General features: G+C 38.3%; 1 pseudogene; it reads left to right on the forward strand.

Annotated features, from left to right (window-relative positions):
• Positions 1-4528: 4528 nt before the first annotated feature.
• On the forward strand, positions 4529-4808 carry LOC128591105 (small nuclear ribonucleoprotein G-like; annotated as a pseudogene).
• Positions 4809-21389: the final 16581 nt, after the last annotated feature.

Genomic DNA, 21389 nt, shown 5'->3' on the forward strand with positions numbered 1-21389 from the left:
GTAGACAACCCTCAGAATGGGAGAGGATTTTTGCAAGTTATACTACTGACAAAAGTCTAATAACCAGAATCCACAGAGAACTCAAACTTAGTACTAAGTGAAAAAAAAAAGGGATCCCATTTCATTGTGGGCAAGAGACATGAACAGAAGCTTCTCTGAAGAAGACAGGTGCATGGTCTACAGACACATGAAAAAATGCTCATCATCTTTAATCATCAGAGAAATGCAAACCAAAACTACTCTGAGATATCATCTAACTCCAGTAAGAGTAGCCCACATCACAAAATCCCAAAACAACAGATGTTGGCGTGGATGTGGAGAAATGGGAACTCTTCTGCACTGCTGGTGGGAATGCAAGCTAGTACATTCCTTTTGGAAGGAAGTTTGGAGAACACTCAGGGATATAAGTGCCATTTGATCCTGCAATTCCTCTTCTAGGTATATATCCAAAGGACCAAAAATCATTTGGCAATAAAGATATTTGCACCAGATTGTTCATTGCAGCTCAATTCATAATGGCTAAGTCATGGAAGAAGCCCAAGTGCCCATCAACCCATGAATGGATTAATAAATTGTGGTATATGTATACCATGGAATACTATGCAGCAGTAAAAAAAAATGAAGACTTTACCTCCTTTATGTTTACATGGATGGAACTGGAAAATATTCTTCTTAGTAAAGTATCTCAGGAATGGAAAAAAAGTATCCAATGTACTCAGTACTACTGTGAAACCAATTTATAAAAACTCACTCTTGCATATGAAAAATGAAACATAACTTTAGCCTAGGATGAAGGAGGGAAGGAGAAGGAGAGGGAAGGAGAAGGGGTGGGAGGGATAGTAGAGGATAGAAGGGGGACCACAGCTATGGAGCACATTGCAAGTACAAGTCGGATCTATCATGTGTAGAACACAAATGTCCTAATGTTATAACTGGGTAAATGAGGTGAAAGCTATGTTGATTAGTATGATGTAAGCACTCCAATTTATACAAATAATCAACACACTGAAATTGTCATAAATGTATTTATGATCTATGTACAAAAGACTTAATTTTAAAAAAAGAAGAATTATAGCCAAAGAAATTGTTAATGTATATACAATATATTATAAAAAGATGTAAATTTAGGCATCAATTACATAAAAGTGTAGAGTTTTATATTCTATTGAAATAAAGTTGTTACCAGCTTAAAGTAGAATGTTATAAGATGTCTTAAGAAAGTCTTAAAATAACATCAAAGAAAATCCTATAGTAAAAGCAAAAAAGACAAATAGAAAAGAGCCAAAATAATATCATTACAAAAATCATCAAATCAAAAAGAACACAGAAAAAAAGGAAGAGAAGAACAAAGCTACAAAATAAACACAAAACAATTAACAAAATGGCAATGGTGTGTCTTAACTATCAGTAATTAACTTAAATGAAAATCAGTTAAAGTCACTAATCAAAAGATACAGAGTGCCTGAACAAACAAACAAAAAGCCAAGGTGTGCCTATGTATTGTGTACAAGAGACTCAACTTTTATTTAAGGACACACACATGTCAAAAGTGTATGTAAAGAGATGGAAAAGGTACTCTATGCAAGTGGAAAACTAAGAGAACAAGTAACTATATTTATATCAAAGAAAATATATCTTAGTCAAACACTATCAAAAAAGACAAAGAAGGGCATTATATAATGATAAAAGAGTCAATTCAGTAAGAAGAAATAATAATTATGAACACATATATATCTGACATCAGAGCACCTACATGTATAAACACTGACAGATCTTAAGGGAAATATAAAGAGTAACACAACAATAGTACAAACTTCATTTTTCATAGGTTTTTTTGTTTGTTTGTTTTTTGGTCATTGCTTATCTTCTTTTGAAAAACTTCTGTTCATGTTTTTTGCCCGGTTTTCAATGGGGTTGTTTGGTTGATATCATATCACCCCAGTTAGAATGGCTATTATATATTTTGAAAGATAATAAATAAAGTAAAAATCTGGAGAGAAGAGAACCCTTGCACCTTGTTGGTGGGAAGATAAACTGCTACAGACATTATGTGATACACTAAAAACAGAACTAAATTATAATCCAGCAAAACCACTTCTGGATTTATATTGATAGTAAGCATATCCAGCCAGGGACTTGATCCAGAATATATAGAAAACTCTTAAAACTTAATAATGAAAATCCAAGCAACTTAATTAAAATTAGACAAAGATTGGCTCGGTGCCTGTAGCTCAGTGGCTATAGCACCAGCCACATACACTGGAGCTGGCGGGTTCGAACCTAGCCCGGGCCTGCCAAACGACAATGACAACTACAACCAAAAAATAGCCCGGCATTGTGGCAGGCGCCTGTAGTCTCAGCTACTTGGGAGGCTGTGGCAAGAGAATTGCTTAAGCTCACAAGGTTGAGGTTGCTGTGAGCTGTGATGCCACAGCACTCTACTGAGCGTGACATAGTAAGACTCTGTCTCCAAAAAAATTTTTAATTAAATAAAAAATAAAATTAGGCAAAGATTTTAACAAAAATTTTATAAAAGAAGATAGATAGCAAATAAGAAAATAGAAAGATGTTCTATATCTTAGTCATTAGTAAAATGAAAATTAATATATGTCACAGACCCATTAGAATGGGTAAAATATTTTTAAATTGATAATATTAAGTGGTTCTAGGTACAACCACTTCGGTGAGCAGTTTGGCAGTTTCTTTGCTAATGTTTAAATAAAGCTAAACATATACTTACCATAAAATTCAGCAATTCTACTTTTAGGTATTTAACCAAGAGCAGTGAAACAGGTCCACACAAAGATCTGTTTATGAGCTTTCATGGCAGATTTAATCATAGTCACCTCAAATCATAACAACTCACTGTCCACCCACAGGTAAATAAATACACAAATTATTATACTCATACAATGGAATATTACCAAGCAATAAAAAGGAATCAACTAAAATATTCAAATAACCTCAAAAAATATCAAAAACACTAATATAAGTGAAAGACTTAGCTACAAAGGAGTATAAGATTTAGGTATATGAAACTCTAATAAAAGCAAATCTAATCTACAGTGACAGAGAAATCACTGGTTCTCTTGTCCCAGAGAGCAGAGAAGCAACTGGCTAGGAAAGAGCAAAAGGAATCTTTTGGAATATTAGAAATGTTCTATATATTTTTTGATTACTTTATTGTTCAGAGACAAGGTCTTGCTCTGTTGCTCAGACTGGAGTGCAACAGCCTGAGCAGCCTCAAACTCCTGGGCTCCAGGAATCCTCCTCACCTCAGCCTTCCAAATGACTGAGGCTATAGGCAAAAGCCCTACCCCCCCCCCAACTAATTTATTATCTATCTATTTATTTATTTATTCACTCAAGCATTTATTTTTGTAGAGACAGAGTCTCTCTATATAGACCTGGCTAGTCTCCAACTCAGCTTCAATTTATCCTCCTCCCTCAGCTTCCCAAAACACTGGGATTTCAGGAATGTGCCACCACCCCAGGTTGAAATGTACTATTGTCTTGACTGCAGTGGTTACATGGGTGTATATATTTGTCAAAACTCATCCAACTGTTTAAAATGAATACATTTATTGTACATAAATTCCATAAGGGAAAATAAAGAGACAGAACTTCAAGTCATGGATCTTAGCTAGTGAGTTTTGTAACATTTTATCGCCCATAAAAGAAGTCTAGGGAAGCTAACCAGTGTGTTTTGGTTACTTTCTTCTGCTATAATCAATCTATTATGTCAGCAGCCAAACAACCTATTCACACTTACTGGAGATGAGAAAGTTCAACCTGCTTATCAAGAGATAAATATTTTCTTGCTTATGTTTGCCACACTGAAGCAAATTGATAAGCTTTAAAAGAGGAAATTCATTCACGCTAGGAATCTAATAAAAGGAATTATCTTGAGGCAGGACCTTCTTTCTTGGTGTAGACGTAAAGAACAAAATTTTCAAAATGAAGTCTTTTTCGGCACACGCTAATGGTTCACATTTCAATACATTTAGCAAAGAAACAATAGTCCAAAGAAACTTCAAACTGTGCTGACAGATTAATAAAAAAGTGTATCCTTGTTGTTTTCTTTCTCTTTTTTTTTGTAGAGGCAGTCTCACTTTACGGCCCTCGGTAGAGTGCCATGATGTCACAGGACTCACAGCAACCTCCAGCTCTTGGGCTTTCGCGATTCTCCTGCCTCAGCCTCCCGAGTACCTGGGACTACAGGTGCCCGCCACAACGCCCGGCTATTTTTTGGTTGCAATTCAGCCGGGGGTGGGTTATGAACCCACCACTCTCGGTATATGGGGTCGGCGCCCTACTCACTGAGCCACAGACGCCACCCGTATCCTTGTTGTTTTCATTAGGTTATAGGTCTACAGTATTCACCAGTTCAACCTGAACTATAACCACAGTTTTGCCACCAACTTACCCTGTATCTTTATTTCTCTGTGTCATACATGTATGTCTGACAAGATAAAGAATTGATGTAGACAAAAAGGTCTTCTTACAAACAAGTGGTGGAGTTGTTACCATGAGCAAAGCTCACCCTCCTGAGCTGAAAAAATTTATGGACAAGAAGTTATCATTGAAATTAAATTGTAGTAGACATGTCCAAGGACTATTGTGGGGATTTGATCCCTTTATGAATCTTGTGATAGATAGATATGTGGAGTCAGCCACTAGTGGGCAACGGAATGGTGGTAATATGAGGAAATAGTATCATCATGTTAGAGGCCTTGGAACGAGTCTATATAATGACTGTTCTGCAGAAAAATCCATGTCCCCTCTCCAGTGAGCCTATTTTACTATGACGTCAAAATCAGGTCTTGGACATTTTCATATTCAACTTTTTGTTAAATAAACTTTTCTAATCATCAAAAAAAAAAAAGTAAAGGTCAGATGGTTTTTAATTTTGTATTCAAGGGCAGCGCCTGTGGCTCAGTGAGTAGGGCGCTAGCCCCATACGCTGAGGGTGGCGGGTTCAAACCCAGCCCTGGCCAAAACTAACAAAAAAAAAAAAATTTCATATTCAAGCTTGTGAATGTCCCTTACACTATCAATTATTCCAATTTAGGATAAATCTCATTGTGTTCACCCTACCCAGACACCCTTTTATCTTGTTTATTTTGTTATTTTATTTTCATCTACCTCTTCCTTTCCATATAGAATTGGAAGGTGTTTGTCTCTTCAGGAAAATCACCTTTCCCATTCCCTATTCTTTGATCAGAATGTCAATGCCTTATTTTCCTCTAAAGAAAAAAACAGAAACAATCCTTGGGAGGTCTTATTCCATTCACCAACTAGTTCATATATTTCCTCCTCTTTCCAAAGTTTTAGTTCTAATTGAAATATTTAGCAATAGATACAAAAGCAAAGATTTGAGTTTGTTCTAATATTTATAGGATAATTGATAATCCACGTGGAAAGAAAATGGAATTAAGTCCCTACCTCATAATATACCTAATTGTTCATTACTAAGGAATAAAACTATAAATGGAAGAAATAAACCATAAAAGTTTTAAATAAAATATATTTATACCCTCAATATAGGGAAGAATTGTTCAAACAATAGACAAATAATCATAAAAGAAAAGACTGCTAAGTTCAACTGCATTAAAATTAAGGATTTCTGTTTATACAACACACATAAAAAGAGTAGAAAGATCCTCCAAACTGTGAGAAGATATTTGCAACAAATATAGGCAATAAAGGATTAGTATCTAGATACAGAAAAAAAAACTCCTACAAAAAAAAAAAAGACTTAACAGAAAAATGGGCTAACGAATAAAAAGGAAGGAAAGAATTTCATAGATTAGAAACATGACTGGCTCATAAACATATGAAGTGGGAAATGTAAATTGGAAACCAATTTGATACAGCATTTGGCACCTACGACATTGTCCTAAATTTACAAACCTGACAGTATCATGCATTGGCCACAATATAACTCATTAAACGCCATTGATTGGAAACATAAATTGGCACCATCACTTTGGAAAACAATTTGTGAATTTGTAAATAATCACGTTCCCTACAACTCAGCAATTCCAGACCCCAGTATATAGAACAGCTCTCTTACATCCCTGAAAAATATATGTACAGTAAGAGCAGTATAGTTAATCATGGCTAAAACCTAGAAGCAAGCTAAATTCTACCCACAGCAGAGTGAAGATGTGCATATGTGTCAGCTAATGGAATATTATACAATAGTGAAGTGAATGCCTTATGCCTTATTGATTCAGCCTAAACAAATCTTAGACACATAACATTGAAATGGAAAATTGAGTTGCATAAAACCATACAAAGTTATGCTCAATTTACAAAGCTCAAAAAACTTTATCCATTGTTTAAGTAAATATTTGATTATTCTATAAACAAGCAAGTCATTGATAAATGAAATTCAGGATAGTGTTTACTCCGTGAAGGAGGGGAATAAGAAAGGAAGAGAAAATACACGTGTTACAAAGGAATTTACAGGGTTCTGATTCTTAAACAAAATAGAGTTTTTGCTAGAGTGGCACAGTGGCTTGAGGTAGTCACCAAAATAATTGAAAAGAGTGAGTAAAATTTTAGCAAGAAAAAGACATTTTATTAACAACTTGCACAGCAAGCTGGACTTCATCCTGGTGACCACAGGCTCCATTGAAAGTGCAGTTTGGGATTTACACACAACTCTGAGGAGTATCAGCTGCTTCTCGAAAGTCTCCCAGCATCTTAATTAATTCTAGTTCTCAAACAATCTACCCACAAGGCCCTATTCCCATAATAGCTCAGGTCAGCCTGACCAAAAACAATCCAAATAGCCCAACCACATCCATCATTGGCCCTGCTCGTATTTAAAATTTTCATTGTTCTTTATTATATTATTTGTTCATATTGTCAAATACTTTGTAACTAAACATTAAAAGGTAAAAGTATATTATAGGCCGAATTGTGTCCTTCCAAAATTTATTTATTGAAGTTCCAAATCCACATGCCTCAGAATATGAATTTATTTGGAGATAGAGTCTTTCAAGAGGTAATTAAGTCAAAATGAGCTCAGTAGGCTGGGGCATAATCCAATATGATGGATGAGCTCAAAGAAGAAGAGATTAAGACCCAAACACACAGAGAGGAAAGATTATGTGAAGACAGAAAGAGACAGCCATGTACAAGCCAAGAAGGGCCTCAGAAGAAATTAATCCTATTGACACTTTGAACTTGTACTTCTTTTAAATTTCTCTGTAAGCCATTCAGTCTGTGGTATTCTGTTATGGCAGCCCTAGAAAATACAATGTGATTTCAAAAAACAGGATAAATTATATTTTTTATTTAATTTTTTTAATTATTCAACAACTTAATTCATTTTTGTTAACTAGAAAGCTAGCCACAAGTAACATCATGGTGATATCATTTCCAATAGGAAGTGCATTCCTTTTTTTAAAAAACTGTCTTACTAAATTATTAATATTATAATGATGGCCAGGCAAGGTGGCTCAGGCCTGTTATCCTAGCACTCTGGGAGGCTGAGGAGGGTGGATTGCTTGAGTTCATGATTTTGAGACCAGCCTGAGCAAGAGCAAGACCCCATCTCTACTAAAAATAGAAAAAATCAGCCAAGTATCATGGTACAATCCTGTAGTCCCAGCTACTGGGGAGGCTGAGCCAAGAGACTAAAGTTGAAATTGAGACTAGAGTTTGACTTTGCTGTGAGCTCTGAGATGCCATGGCACTATACCCAGAGCACTGGAGTGAGACTATGTCTAGAAAAAAAATTATTTTTGTGATAATCTATTCTCACACATGGGGCTCAGATCTCATCTCAATTTTCTTTTGAGGGGCCTGATATAAGTTCTTCAATCACTCTGTTGCTCAACATTGATTTTTTTTTTAAGTATATAATTCTTTTTTTTTTTTTTTCTTTTTGGCCAGGGCAGGGTTTGAACCCACCACCTCTGGCATATGGGGCCGGTGCCCTACTCCTTTGAGCCCCAGGCACTGCCCAGTACATAATTCTTTTTAAGAGTGGTGAAACTCAGTTCCTTCAAAAACTAGACCTAAAGATGAGGACTTGGTTGCAGGTGGGCCTTGGTGGCACCTCCCAAATAAACCACCTATGCAGCTACCTAGTGTATGGATAATTGGGCTCCATAGAACTGGGGCCTTCTAAACAAACATAATTCAAGAACTGTCCCTCTGACAGGAGACTCAGACATGCCCATCATCTCCTGACCTCCACTAGTTAAGAGTGTCTCCCAGGCTTGGCGCCCATAGCACAGTGGTTATGCCAACCATGTACACCAAAGGTGGCGGGTTCGAACCCAACCTGGGCCAGCTGAGCAACAGCTAAACAACTGCAACAAAAAATAGCAGGGCATTGTGGCAGGCGCCTGTATTTTCGTTGCTACTAATGAAAATAATTTTATGGTTGGGGGTTGCCACAACATGAGGAACTATATTAAAGGGTTGCGGCATTAGGAAGGTTGAGAACCACTGTGCTAGGGGCCCTTGAGGTAGAGTTGAAATAGAGCTGTGGTCCTATGCATACAAACTTGTCCACCAACTTAAGAAATGTGCACATGCTCCTAATTGCATATAGAATTTTTTTTACTGGGAGTTTTGATCAAAAAACACTCAATTAGAAACTTAAACAGTCTGAACTGGTGCTGCAAAACTAACTACACAGAATCACCTTAATCAATATCATAAAATTGCTTTCTATTCAGAAAATAATCTGTGAAAAACATGCCTGGATGAATGATCGTCTATGTAGCATCGTCACTTTCCATTCAAATTTTTTCTGTATTCCTTCAAAAGCTTTGCCTTTGTTAGTATTTTTCCCACTTAAATGTCCTATTTTTGTAAGACTAAATCCTTCCCATTCATTAAACAGCTCAAGTTTTGATTTGCAATTCTCTGATGATTAAGGATGATGAACATTTTTTCATATGTCTGTAGGCTGTGCGCCTGTCTTCTTCAGAGAAGTTTCTCTTCAAGTCCCTTGCCCAGCCTGAGATGGGATCACTTGTTCTTTTTTTGCTAATACGTTTGAGTTCTCTGTGGATTCTGGTTATTAAACCTTTGGCGGAGACATAACCTGCAAATATCTTCTCCCATTCTGAGGGCTGTCTGCTTGCTTTACTTACTGTGTTCTTGGCTGTACAGAAGCTTTTTAGTTTGATCAGGTCCCAGTAGTGTATTTTTGAAGCTGTTTCAATTGCCCGGGGTCCTCCTCATAAAATACTCGCCCAGGCTGACTTCTTCAAGGGTTTTCCCTACACTCTCTTCTAGTATTTTTATAGTTTCATGTCTTAAGTTTAAATCTTTAATCCAGTGAGAGTCTATCTTAGTTAATGGTAAAAAGGTGTGGGTCCAGTTTCAGTCTTCTACAGGTCACCAGCCAGTTCACCCAGCACCATTTGTTAAATAGGGAATCTTTTCCCCCATTGAATGTTTTTAATTGGCTTGTCAAAGATCAAATGACAGTAAGTAGTTGGCTTCATCTCTTGGTTCTCTATTCTGTTCCATACATCTACCTCTCTGTTTTTGTGGTATATGTATACCATGGAATATTATGCAGCCTTAAAGAAAGATGGAGACTTTACCTCTTTCATATTTACATGGATGGAGCTGGAACATATTCTTCTTAACAAAGTATCTAAAGAATGGAAGAAAAAGTATCCAATGTACTCAGCCCTACTATGAAGTGAATTTATAGCTTTCATATAGCTATAACCCAATTATAGCCCAAGAATATGGGAAAAGGGGAGAGGGAATGGAGGCGAGGTGGAGGGGAGGTGGGAGATGGGTGGAGGGAGGGTAATTGGTGGGACCACACCTATGGTGCATCTTACAAGGGTACATGTGAAACTTACTAAATGTAGAATATAAATGTCTTAACACAATAACAAGAGGGTGCTGTGAAGTCTATGCTAACAAATTTGATAAAAATATTTCAGATTGTATATAAAACCAGCACCTTGTATCCCATGATTGCATTAATGTACACAGCTATGATTTAATTTAAAAAAAGGAAGAAAGAAACAGCTCAAATCCACTTCCTCTGGGAAGTTGTTCTGTCTCTTCTTTTGATTCTACAAGTCCCTATGCTTGGAAGCAAATCTCCCTTTCCTCATATCTCTCAGAATTCTGGACCTTCCATTTGAGCTATTTATAATCTCCTCTCCCCTCCACTAAATTATAAAACTTTAAATGCAGAATTCACATCAGATTCATTTTTACATTCCTACTGCATCTAGGAAGAGTAATTTGTAGTGAGAGTTCTAAAAATATTTGTCAGTAGCTTACTATACATTATTTTTGTTGCTTGCTTTGGTATCTTATGAGCCACATTAATCCCCACACATGCAGAAATCTATTTCTTCCATTAGTCTGATCCATTTTGTAATAGATAATTTTTCACATTAATTTACAAATTGATTAGTGTTAATCATTGGCAATTTGAACTTGGTCAAGTTACCTACTGAGAATGGATTCTCAGAAATTTCTAGTTGAGCCAATAATAGTATTAATGAATGATAAGGGGCAGAATCTCCAAATGAAACACTTGGGTCAATTTTTTTTGAAAATAGAACGCTTATAAATGAGTTTGTGATCACACATGACAGTTCCTTATTTATTCTAGCTATCTTTGTAATTATGATATCTTCATCCATGGAAATTATTATAAACTTAGTTGTGATTCTTGCTGGTCAATCTTTGTGACTTCTAAATATCACAGAAAATTGGGAGAAAGAGAAATTTGCTTGACTCGTTCAGTTGTTAGAGATACAGCAATCCTGTTCTTCCTCTCTATTTCTTCTCTGTAATGGCCTTCAGAAAAGGAAAGTAATCAGGGAGGCTGAAACCTCCTTTTAAAAAACATGGTTTCCTCAGTTTAGTCACTCTGAATCCACACAGCTTATATTTACATTCCAAAAAATAGTGGCTACAAAGAAATTCAGCAAAGAGATGGTTTCTGTAAGATACTCTTGATTCTATTATGCAAATACAACAGCCTGCAGTGCTAAATCCACAAAGAAGTTTTTCTAAGAATGTGATATGGGGGGGCGGAGCATGATGGCAGACAGGACGGACATGTAGCCCACCTCTCCCAAGCCATCAGGTGAGTGGAAAGGCAGTCTGGACCTTCCCTGTGTGTGGATTATTGGAGTGGACAGACAGCTAGAGACACCCAGCAAACTGGCGGATTGCTATATATGAGGGGTAATTTAAAATCACAGACTCTGTTGTAGAGATTCTTCCCTGCTCAGCACCGCGTGCCGGCCAGCAGGCCCCTCCCCTACGGAGGTCAGCAGCTTGTAAGTGCTGACAAAACCCAGTTGACAAATAATTATTCCTGGACTGAGGGAGGCATCCGAAAGGAGAGCCACGCAAAACCATGGGGAGCTGGGCAAACTGTTAGACAATTGAAGGGAAGGGATCCTGCCTGGGAAACTGACATTTTGAACTACCCAAAAGGGCGGGCACCTTTCCCCCAGGTGTTGGAGGGGGCTGGCGGTTCAGGCTGCATGGTGAACTGGCGGGCGCCAATCCAAAAGGGAAACTCTGAACCATAAAACCCAGAATAAGTCCCCCTAACGCTCCAAACATGGGAACCGGCTTGAAGCCGCTGACCCGGCTTTGGCTGCTAAAGCCCCAAAGCTACTGAAGCCACGGACCCAGCTTTAGCTCCTAAAGCCGCAAACTTGTCTTCAGCCCCTGGAGCCAGCTACAGCAGATAAAACCCAAGCCTGCCAATGACCGCAGGAACTCAGCACCACTCCCCCTACAGCCAACTGCAGTCGCCAGTTTGCAGGAGAACCTGGGAACAGAGTGGAAAGACTTAAGAAGCGTGGACACCTGCACTGACTGGGAAGGTCAGTCGCAAGTGCTGTCTGGAAAAGAACAGCCAAGGTTACACAATTCTTAGGCAACAAACTTTTACAGAAATTCAAGAACAGCCGAGGTTACACAATTCTTAGGCGACAAACTTTTACAGAAATTCTAAAATGGCGATCGGCCATGGAAGGTGGTTACCATGGTTACAGTATAAACTGTAAATCAGGTACAAGTCTCGGAACCATTCACAGTGCCACCTGGTGTCCAGAAAGTATATTGCAGTATGAATATATTCCTATGAAAGTTGATCACTACAGCAGACATATAGATATATATAGGTATATTTCTACACGCAAGAATATTTTTGTAGTTGGTGCCTTTTTGTTTTGTTTTGTTTTGTTTTTCTTTGGTTTTCATGGGGTTTTTTTGTTTGTTTTGTTTTTGTCTGTTTTTTTCCTCACCATTTCCTTAGAGGAGATTTTGATAATTTTTTATTATTACTTTTTATATAGATATATTTTTTATTTCTATGTCTTCTAATTTTAATTTCTTCTTTCTCCTAATTTAACATTCCTACTAACACCACTTTTTTCTCTTTTTTTTCCTTTCTTTCAATTATTTTACGATTATCACAACTATAACAGTTGTTCTTATATTGCTGTTGTCGTGGCTATTACCTGTATGTCTATGTGTTTCCATCTCTCTCTGTATCTATGGGCCCCTGTGCCTGGTAACCTTTGTATCTGTTTGTTTGTTCATTTGGTCTCAATGAGCTTGGTGTTACGACCTACAACTCTGAGCTCCTAACACTCCCCTCCACTCTCACTCCATGATCTGGAGACCTGCCCCCCCAGGAGTCCAGATTCTTGGGTGAACTCTTGAGAGGTGAAGACAGGACCTGGACTGCAACTGGCCAGTGCTGACTCTGTAGCAAAGGAGTGAGAAGACGATGGTCGGCTAAGAGGGAATTACACTGGAGCGGTGGTGCCCCGAGGTGCAGAGCAATAGCCGTCTTCAGCAATAACAAGGCCCACACCCAGATATCCCATAGCCTCTCCTCCGGTCTTCCTGGACAACCAGATGAGGCTGAGCATCTTCTCAGATGGCAACCACCATGGAACAGACCTGGGACTGAAACACAGGCCCCATGAGTAAAGGGTTTGCCTGAAGCGGCACTGACCTGGGTGGATCACGGGGACTAGAAAACACACCCGCAGAGCCGGGAAACTCCTAGGGTGGGGCTGATACATAGGACCGCTTTACTGAACCTAAGACACACCTGGCCCTCAGAGGAACACCAGCCTATAGACAAAGGAGGCCAAGAGGCTGTAGCTGACAACTGATCGTGCTGCGAATACAAACCCGCAGGACTAAAGACAGGGCCTGAGGCACAGGTTCTGGGAACTCAAATCAGCATCTCCTCTGCAGAAGAATCTAGCAGGGTCAGAAACAAACTCCCACAGGGTTGTCCCGTTCACCCAGTAACATAAACTAAGGGTGGAGCTGGAACTGAGTGAACACCTCCAACCTCCATCAAGTGCCCAAGGTTGACAGGCCACACCACCCCCTGCTGGATGAAGACAGAGAGTAGCGGCCTAGATGAGCAGACAAAGACTACCCTGTGACTTAGGCAGGTGCAAACCCCTGGAGTATCTGCTTACTGCAGACAACTGACTGGGTCAGAGCCCTGTGGGGATAGCAGCAACTGGGTGTGACAGAGCTGCAAGGTGGGGAAGGAAGCATCAATCTTCCCAAACTGATCTATTTACTGGGTGGCTTTTCCTGACTCCACGCAGCACTGGAGCAAGCCATATTAGAGCAGTCACCAGACCCCTGTGATCCAGTTCCCAGGGACTTCTTGAACTCTCCCACCCGAGGCAGCTGCTGACTGAGACAATTGATTTGGACCTTTTGAACGGAGCCACTCACCTGGGGACTATCCAGGTGGTGCCCTGGGTGTGTGGTTGTAGGAAGGTTTGATTTTCCTTTTCCATTTGTTGTCTGTGGTGGGTGGGGTGACTTAATTGCTGGTATTTCTCCACAGCTGAGACTTCAACCAAGAGTAACTGTTTCACTAGGGTCAAATAGAAACCAGCTGAAAACAAGACAGAACCACTTAGCCCCTCTACCCCAAACAGAGCCCCACTTTCTCAGGCCACAGAACTGTACAGGTCCTCTACAAAACACCAGGGGAGAAATGAAAGAGAGTAAAACAATCATGGGGCGGAATCAGCGGAAAAACTCTGGTAACATGAATAACCAGAATAGATCAAACCCCGCCCCCCAGGAAAGATACAGCAGATGTAATTGAAGATCCCATTCACAAACAACTGGCTGAGATGTCAGAAATTGAATTCAGAATTTGGATGGCAAACAAGATTAACAAAATGGAATTAGGAATTCGTGGAGAAATTCAAAAGCTGTCTCAAGAATTTAATGAATTTAAAGACAAAACCACCAAAGACTTAGACACACTGAAGCAAGAATTTGCAGCCCTCAAAGATATGAAAAATACCGTAGAATCCCTTAGCAACAGAATGGACCAAGCAGAAGAAAGGATCTCCAACATTGAAGATAAAGCCTTTGAACGCTCCCAAACTCTCAAAGAGGAAGAGAAATGGAGAGCAAAAATGGATCACTCTCTCAGAGAGTTCTGGGATAACTCGAAGAAGGCAAATATCTGACTCATAGGAATTCCTGAAACAGATGAAGTGGCCTCACTGGGCACAGAGGCCCTTCTGCATGAAATTATGAAAGAGAATTTTCCAGACATGCCTAGAGAACCTGAAATTCAGATAGCAGATAGCTTCAGAAGCCCAGCATGACTCAACCCCAATAAGATATCCCCCAGGCATATCATAATTAACTTCACTAAAGTTAATATGAAGGAGAAAATTCTCAAAGCGGCCAGGCAAAAGAAAACTATTACCTTCAAAGGGAAGAACATCAGATCTCTCTGCTGAAAACTTTCAAGCCAGAAGAGGGTGGTCATCAACGTTTAATCTCCTCAAGCAAAATAACCTTCAACCCCGGATCTTGTACCCAGCTAAACTGAGTTTCATTTATGATGGAGAAATTAAATACTTTAATGACATTGATATGCTAAAGAAATTTTCCATAACCAAACCAGCTCTTCAGGTTATTCTCAGACCTATCCTCCATAATAACCAACCCAATCCTCTGCTACAAAAGTAAACTCACTCAGAAACTTCTGATCAAACTCCAACTTCCACAATGGCAAAAGGATTAATAATGCCCACTAGACTTTCGAAAAACTCAATACCCCAAATTTCACCAAACTTATCAATACTCTCCATCAATGTGAATGGCTTAAACTGCCCTTTAAAGAGACATAGGTTAGCTGACTGGATACAAAAACTCAGGCCAGACATTTGTTGCATACAAGAGTCACATCTTAACTTAAAAGACATATACAGACTCAGGGTGAAAGGATGGTCATCCATATTTCAGGCAAATGGTAACCAGAAAAAAGCAGGTGTTGCAATTTTATTTGCGGATACAATAGGCTTTAAAACCAACAAAAGTAAGGAAGGACAAAAACGGTCACTTCATATTTGTTAAGGGTAAGACTCAATATGATGAGATTTCAATTATTAATATCTATGCACCCAACCAGAATGCACCTCAATTTATAAGAGAAACTCTAACAGACATGAGCAACTTGATTTCCTCCAACTCTATAATAGTCGGAGATTTCAACACTCCTTTGGCAGTGATGGATCGATCCTCCAACAAAAAGCTGAGTAAAGAAATTCTAGATTTAAATCTAACCATCCAGCATTTAGATTTAGCAGACATCTACAGAACATTCCATCCCAACAAAACTGAATACACATACTTCTCATCAGCCCACAGAACTTACTCCAAAATCAATTACATCTTAGGTCACAAGTCTAACCTCAGTAAATTTAAAGGAATAGAAATTATTCCATGCATCTTTTTGGACCATCATGGAATAAAACTTCAGATGAGTAACAACAGGAATCTGCATACTCATACAAAAGCATGGAAGTTAAATAACCTTATGTTGAATGATAGCTGGGTCAGAGATGAGATCAAGAAGGAAATTGCCAAATTTTTGGAACAAAACAACAATGAAGACACAAACTATCAGAACTTCTGGGACACCGCAAAGGCAGTTCTAAGAGGGAAATTTATAGCACTGCAAGCCTTCCTCAGGAGAACGGAAAGAGAGGAAGTAAGCAACTTAATGGGACATCTCAAGAGACTGGAAATGGAAGAACACTCCAACCCCAAATCCAGTAGAAGAAAAGAAATAACCAAAATCAGAGCAGAACTAAATGAAATTGAAAACAAAAGAATAATACAACAGATCAATAAATCAGAAAGCTGGTTTTTTGAAAAGGTCAACAAAATAGATAAACCTTTGGCCAACCTAATCAGGAAAAAAAGAGTAAAATCTCTAATCTCATCAATCAGAAATAACAAAGATGAAATAACAACAGACTCCTCAGAAATCCAAAAAATCCTTAATGAATATTAGAAGAAACTTTACTCTCAGAAATACAAAAATCTGAAGGAAATTGACCTTGGAAGCATGTCACCTTTCAAGACTTAACCAAAATCAAGTGGAAATGTTGAACAGGCCCATATCAAGTTCGGAAATAACATCAACCATTCAAAATCTCCCCAAAAAGAAAAGCCTGGGACCAGATGGTTTTACGTCAGAATTCTACCAAACCTTTAAAGAGGAATTAGTACCTATATTACTCAACCTGTTCCAAAATGTAGAAAAAGAAGGAAGACTACCCAACACGTTCTATGAAGCAAACATCACCCTGATCCCCAAACCAAGAAAAGACCCAACAAGAAAGGAAAATTACAGACCAATATCACTAATGAATATAGATGCAAAAATATTCAACAAGATTCTAATAAACAGAATCCAGCAACGTATCAAACAAATCATACATCATGACCAAGTCGGTTTTATCCCAGGGTCTCAAGGCTGGTTCAATATATGTAAATCTATAAATGTAATTCAGCACATAAACAAATTAAAAAACAAAGACCATATGATTCTCTCAATCGATGCAGAAAAAGCTTTTGATAACATCCAACATCCCTTCATGATCAGAACACTTAAGAAAATTGGTATAGAAGGGACATTTCTTTTTTTGTAGAGACAGAGTCTCACTTTATGGCCCTCGGTAGAGTGCCGTGGCCTCACACAGCTCACAGCAACCTCCAACTCCTGGGCTTAAGCGATTCTCCTGCCTCAGCCTCCTAAGTAGCTGGGACTACAGGCGCCCGCCACAACGCCCGGCTATTTTTTGGTTGCAGTTTGGCCGGGGCCGGGTTTGAACCCGTCACCCTTGGTATATGGGGCCGGCACCTTACCGACTGAGCCACAGGCTCTGCCCAGAAGGGACATTTCTTAAACTGATAGAGGCCACCTACAGCAAACCCACAGCCAATATCATATTGAATGGAGTTAAATTGGAATCATTTCCACTCAGATCTGGAACCAGACAAGGCTGCCCAGTGTCTCCATTGCTCTTTAACATTGTAATGGAAGTTTTAGCCACCACAATTAGGGAAGAAAAGGCGATCAAGGGTATCCACATAGGGTCAGAAAAGATCAAACTTTCACTCTTCGCAGATGATATGATTGTATATCTGGAAAATACTAGGGCCTCTACTACAAAACTCTTAGAAGTGATCAAGGAATACAGCAGTGTCTCAGGTTACAAAATCAACATTCATAAATCGGTAGCCTTTATATATACCAACAATAGTCAAGTTGAAAAAACAATTAAGGACTCTATCCCATTCACGGTAGTGCCAAAGAAGATGAAATACTTGGGAGTTTATCTAACAAAGGACGTGAAAGATCTGTATAAAGAGAACTATGAAACTCTAAGAAAAGAGATAGCTGAGAATGTTAACAAATGAAAAAATATACCATGCTCATGGTTGGGAAGAATCAACATTGTTAAAATGTCCATACTACCCAAAGCAATATATAATTTCAATGCAATCCCCATTAAAGCTCCACTGTCATACTTTAAAGATCTTGAAAAAACAATACTTCGTTTTATATGGAATCAGAAAAAACCTCGAATAGCCAAGACATTACTCAAAAATGAAAACAAAGCAGGAGGAATAATCAGGCTACCAGACCTCAGACAAATCGATAGTGATCAAAACAGCATGGTACTGGCACAAAAACAGAGAAGTAGATGTCTGGAACAGAATAGAGAACCAAGAGATGAATCCAGCTAATTACCGTTATTTAATCTTTGACAAGCCAATTAAAAACATTCAATGGGGAAAAGATTCCCTATTTAACAAATGGTGCTGGGTGAACTGGCTGGCAACCTGTAGAAGACTGAAACTGGACCCACACCTCTCACCATTAACCAAGATAGACTCTCACTGGATTAAAGATTTAAACCTAAGACATAAAACCATAAAAATACTAGAAGAGAGTGCAGGGAAAACCCTTGAAGAAATTGGGTTGGGCAAGTTTTTTATGAGAAGGACCCCCCAGGGCAATTGAAGCTGCTTCAAAAATACACTATTGGGACTTGATCAAACTAAAAAGCTTCTGCACAGCCAAGAACACAGTAAGTAAAGCAAGCAAACAGCCCTCAGAATGGGAAAAGATATTTGCAGGTTATGTCTCCGACAAAGGTTTAACAAGCAGAATCCACAGAGAACTCAAATGCATTAGCAAGAAAAGAACAAGGGATCCCATCGCAGACTGGTCAAGGGACTTGAAGAGAAACTTCTCTGAAGAAGACAGGAACACGGCCTTCAGACATATGAAAAAATGCTCATCATCTTTAATCATCAGAGAAATGCAAATCAAAACTACTTTGAGATATCATCTAACTCCAGTGAGACTAGCCTACATCACAAAATCCCAAGACCAGAAATGTTGGGGTGGATGTGGAGAAAAGGCAACACTTTTGCACTGCTGGTGGGAATGCAAATTAATACATTCCTTTTGGAAAGAGATATGGAGAACACTTAGAGATCTAAAAATAGATCTGCCATTCAATCCTGTAATCCCTCTACTGGGCATATACCCAGAAGACCAAAAATCACATCATAACGAAGATATTTGTATCAGAATATTTATTGCAGCCCTATTCATAATTGCTAAGTCATGGAAAAAGCCCAAGTGCCCATCGACTCACGAATGGATTAATAAATTGTGGTATATGTACACCATGGAATATTATGCAGCCTTAAAGGAAGATGGAGACTTTACCTCTTTCATGTTTACATGGATGGAGCTGGAACATATTCTTCTTAGTAAAGTGTCTCAAGAATGGAAGAAAAAGTACCCAATGTACTCACCCTTATTATGAAACTAATGTAGGACCTCCACATGAAAGCTATAACCCAGTTACAACCTAAGAATAGGGAGAAGGGGGAAAGAGAGGGGAGGGAGGGGGGAGGTGGGTGGAGGGAGGGGGATTAATGGGATTACACCTGCGGTGCATCTTACAAGGGTATAAGTGAATCCTAGTAAATGTGGAATGTACAGGTCTTAGCAAAATAACTAAGAAAATACCACGAAAGCTATGTTGACTAGTGTGATGAAAATGTGTCAAACAGTCAATGAACCAAGTGTATGGTGCCCCATGATCATACTAATGTACACAGCTATGATTTAAAAAAAAAAAAAAAAGAATGTGATATGGGGGTAGTGCCTGTGGCTCAAAGGAGTAGGATGCTGGCCCCATAAGCCAGAGGTGGCAGGTTCAAACCCAGCCCTGGCCAAAATGGCACAAAAAAAAAAAAAAAAAATTAAAAAAAAAAAGAATGTGATATGAACAGAAATAGTTAAGTTTGCCACCAGTTCTTGCCTCTATAATCATATTATTATCATCTTAATTAAAGTCTACAAGAACTTTGGAAAAGTTTTAAGGAATATTTAAACATGTTTTCAGGAGGACCTAATATTGAATCTAGAAATAATCATCAAGCTATAAACTTTTCCAAACATCTCAAAAGATAGTTTTTTGTCTTTTGTTTTTTTTTTTGTCTTACTAAGAAAAACAGTATTTCTCTAGAGTCAGTGTTTTAATCTTCTACAGAACAGAACATCGAATGCTGATTGTGATATTTTATGTTCTAGACCGGCACTGTCCTCTATGGCAGCCACTAGCCACATGAGGCTACTAAGCACGTGGAGCAAGGCCAGTCCAAACAGAGATGTCTTAAGTGGAAAACACAGGTCAGAGGTTGAAGACTGAGTATGGGGAAAAGAATGCAAAACATCTCATTAATCATCTTTATATTTTCATACGTGAAAATGAAAATATTTTAGACATGTTTGTTTAAAAAAAGAGATTAACATTTTGCCTATTTCTTTTTTCTTTTTTGTAACAGTGGCTATTAGAGAATTTTAAATTAGGTAGTTTATATTTGTTATATACATAGAGAATTTTAAATTACATAGGTAGTTTATATTTGTTATATTTATTTTAATCATATTTCTATTAGTAGCATGATTCTATATATGTTTACCTAGTTTAGGTCAGATTAGAAAAAAAATTTTTAAGAACATACAACTATTTATTCAGTACTCTGGGTTTTACAAACTATAAGTTAGTGGGGAAATTTTAAAAAATAATGGACGAGGACTTTTTGTAGAGATGGGCTGGTGTTGAGAGGAAGTCATTTGGAAAATGTCTTCAGATATCATGACTTTTTTTACTTTGTGTGCAATTACAGAGACACCAAAATTGTGCCTGGTTGTGGACCATGAGATACGTGCTGAAACACGCTGGTCAGCAAATATCTACGCATCCAGCATACTATTTGCCACTTAACAAAGAATGGCTAATAATCACATCAGAGCATTGAAAGTCTAATGTCAGGATACCAACAAATTAGGCGAAGAATTTAGGAAAGGAAAATTTTGGATCTTCAAAATAAAATTGCTATAATGAACCCAGATGACATTTTTAAACTTGGGTGATATTTTTGTCTTCTTATCATATAACTTGATCTACAGATGCTTTTTTTAGCCACTGATGTAGTAAAGATAGTTTTAAAATGTTAAAGATATAAAAGAAATTTTTCTTATAAATTTTTTAAAATCCGGCTTCTGCAAGTTTTTACTTGCTTTGTCTTTGAGAGAAATTACCATTTCCACGTCACCAAATGAAAAGCGCAAAAGTAATGACATGCTAATAAGAGACAGATAGTTTGGGAGGTGCCTATTAATGTATAAAAGCATATTTTACTCTCGTCAAATTTCCAAATTCTTGTTAGACAGTGCTTATTTGCTATAATTCTATGCACTAGAAATGAATCTGAATCAGGTCCTTAACATTCAAATCTTCTGTCTGTGTTATTTAAACCAGAGGAAAAGAGCCGTGAGTAGTGGATAAGTGTGTGGCTCCCCTTGCATGGCTATTGTTGCTAGGGAAACCACTTCCTCCTGACCCTGTGATCAGCGAGTCCATCCCACTATCTGGCATCATTGCCTCTCAAGAAGGACAACATCTCAGCATGGCATAAGAATAGGAAACAAAGGGACAAAAACAGGTACCTCAGCCTGCTGCATA

Source organism: Nycticebus coucang, chromosome 1, assembly GCF_027406575.1.
Source record: "Nycticebus coucang isolate mNycCou1 chromosome 1, mNycCou1.pri, whole genome shotgun sequence".
NCBI lineage: Eukaryota > Metazoa > Chordata > Mammalia > Primates > Lorisidae > Nycticebus > Nycticebus coucang.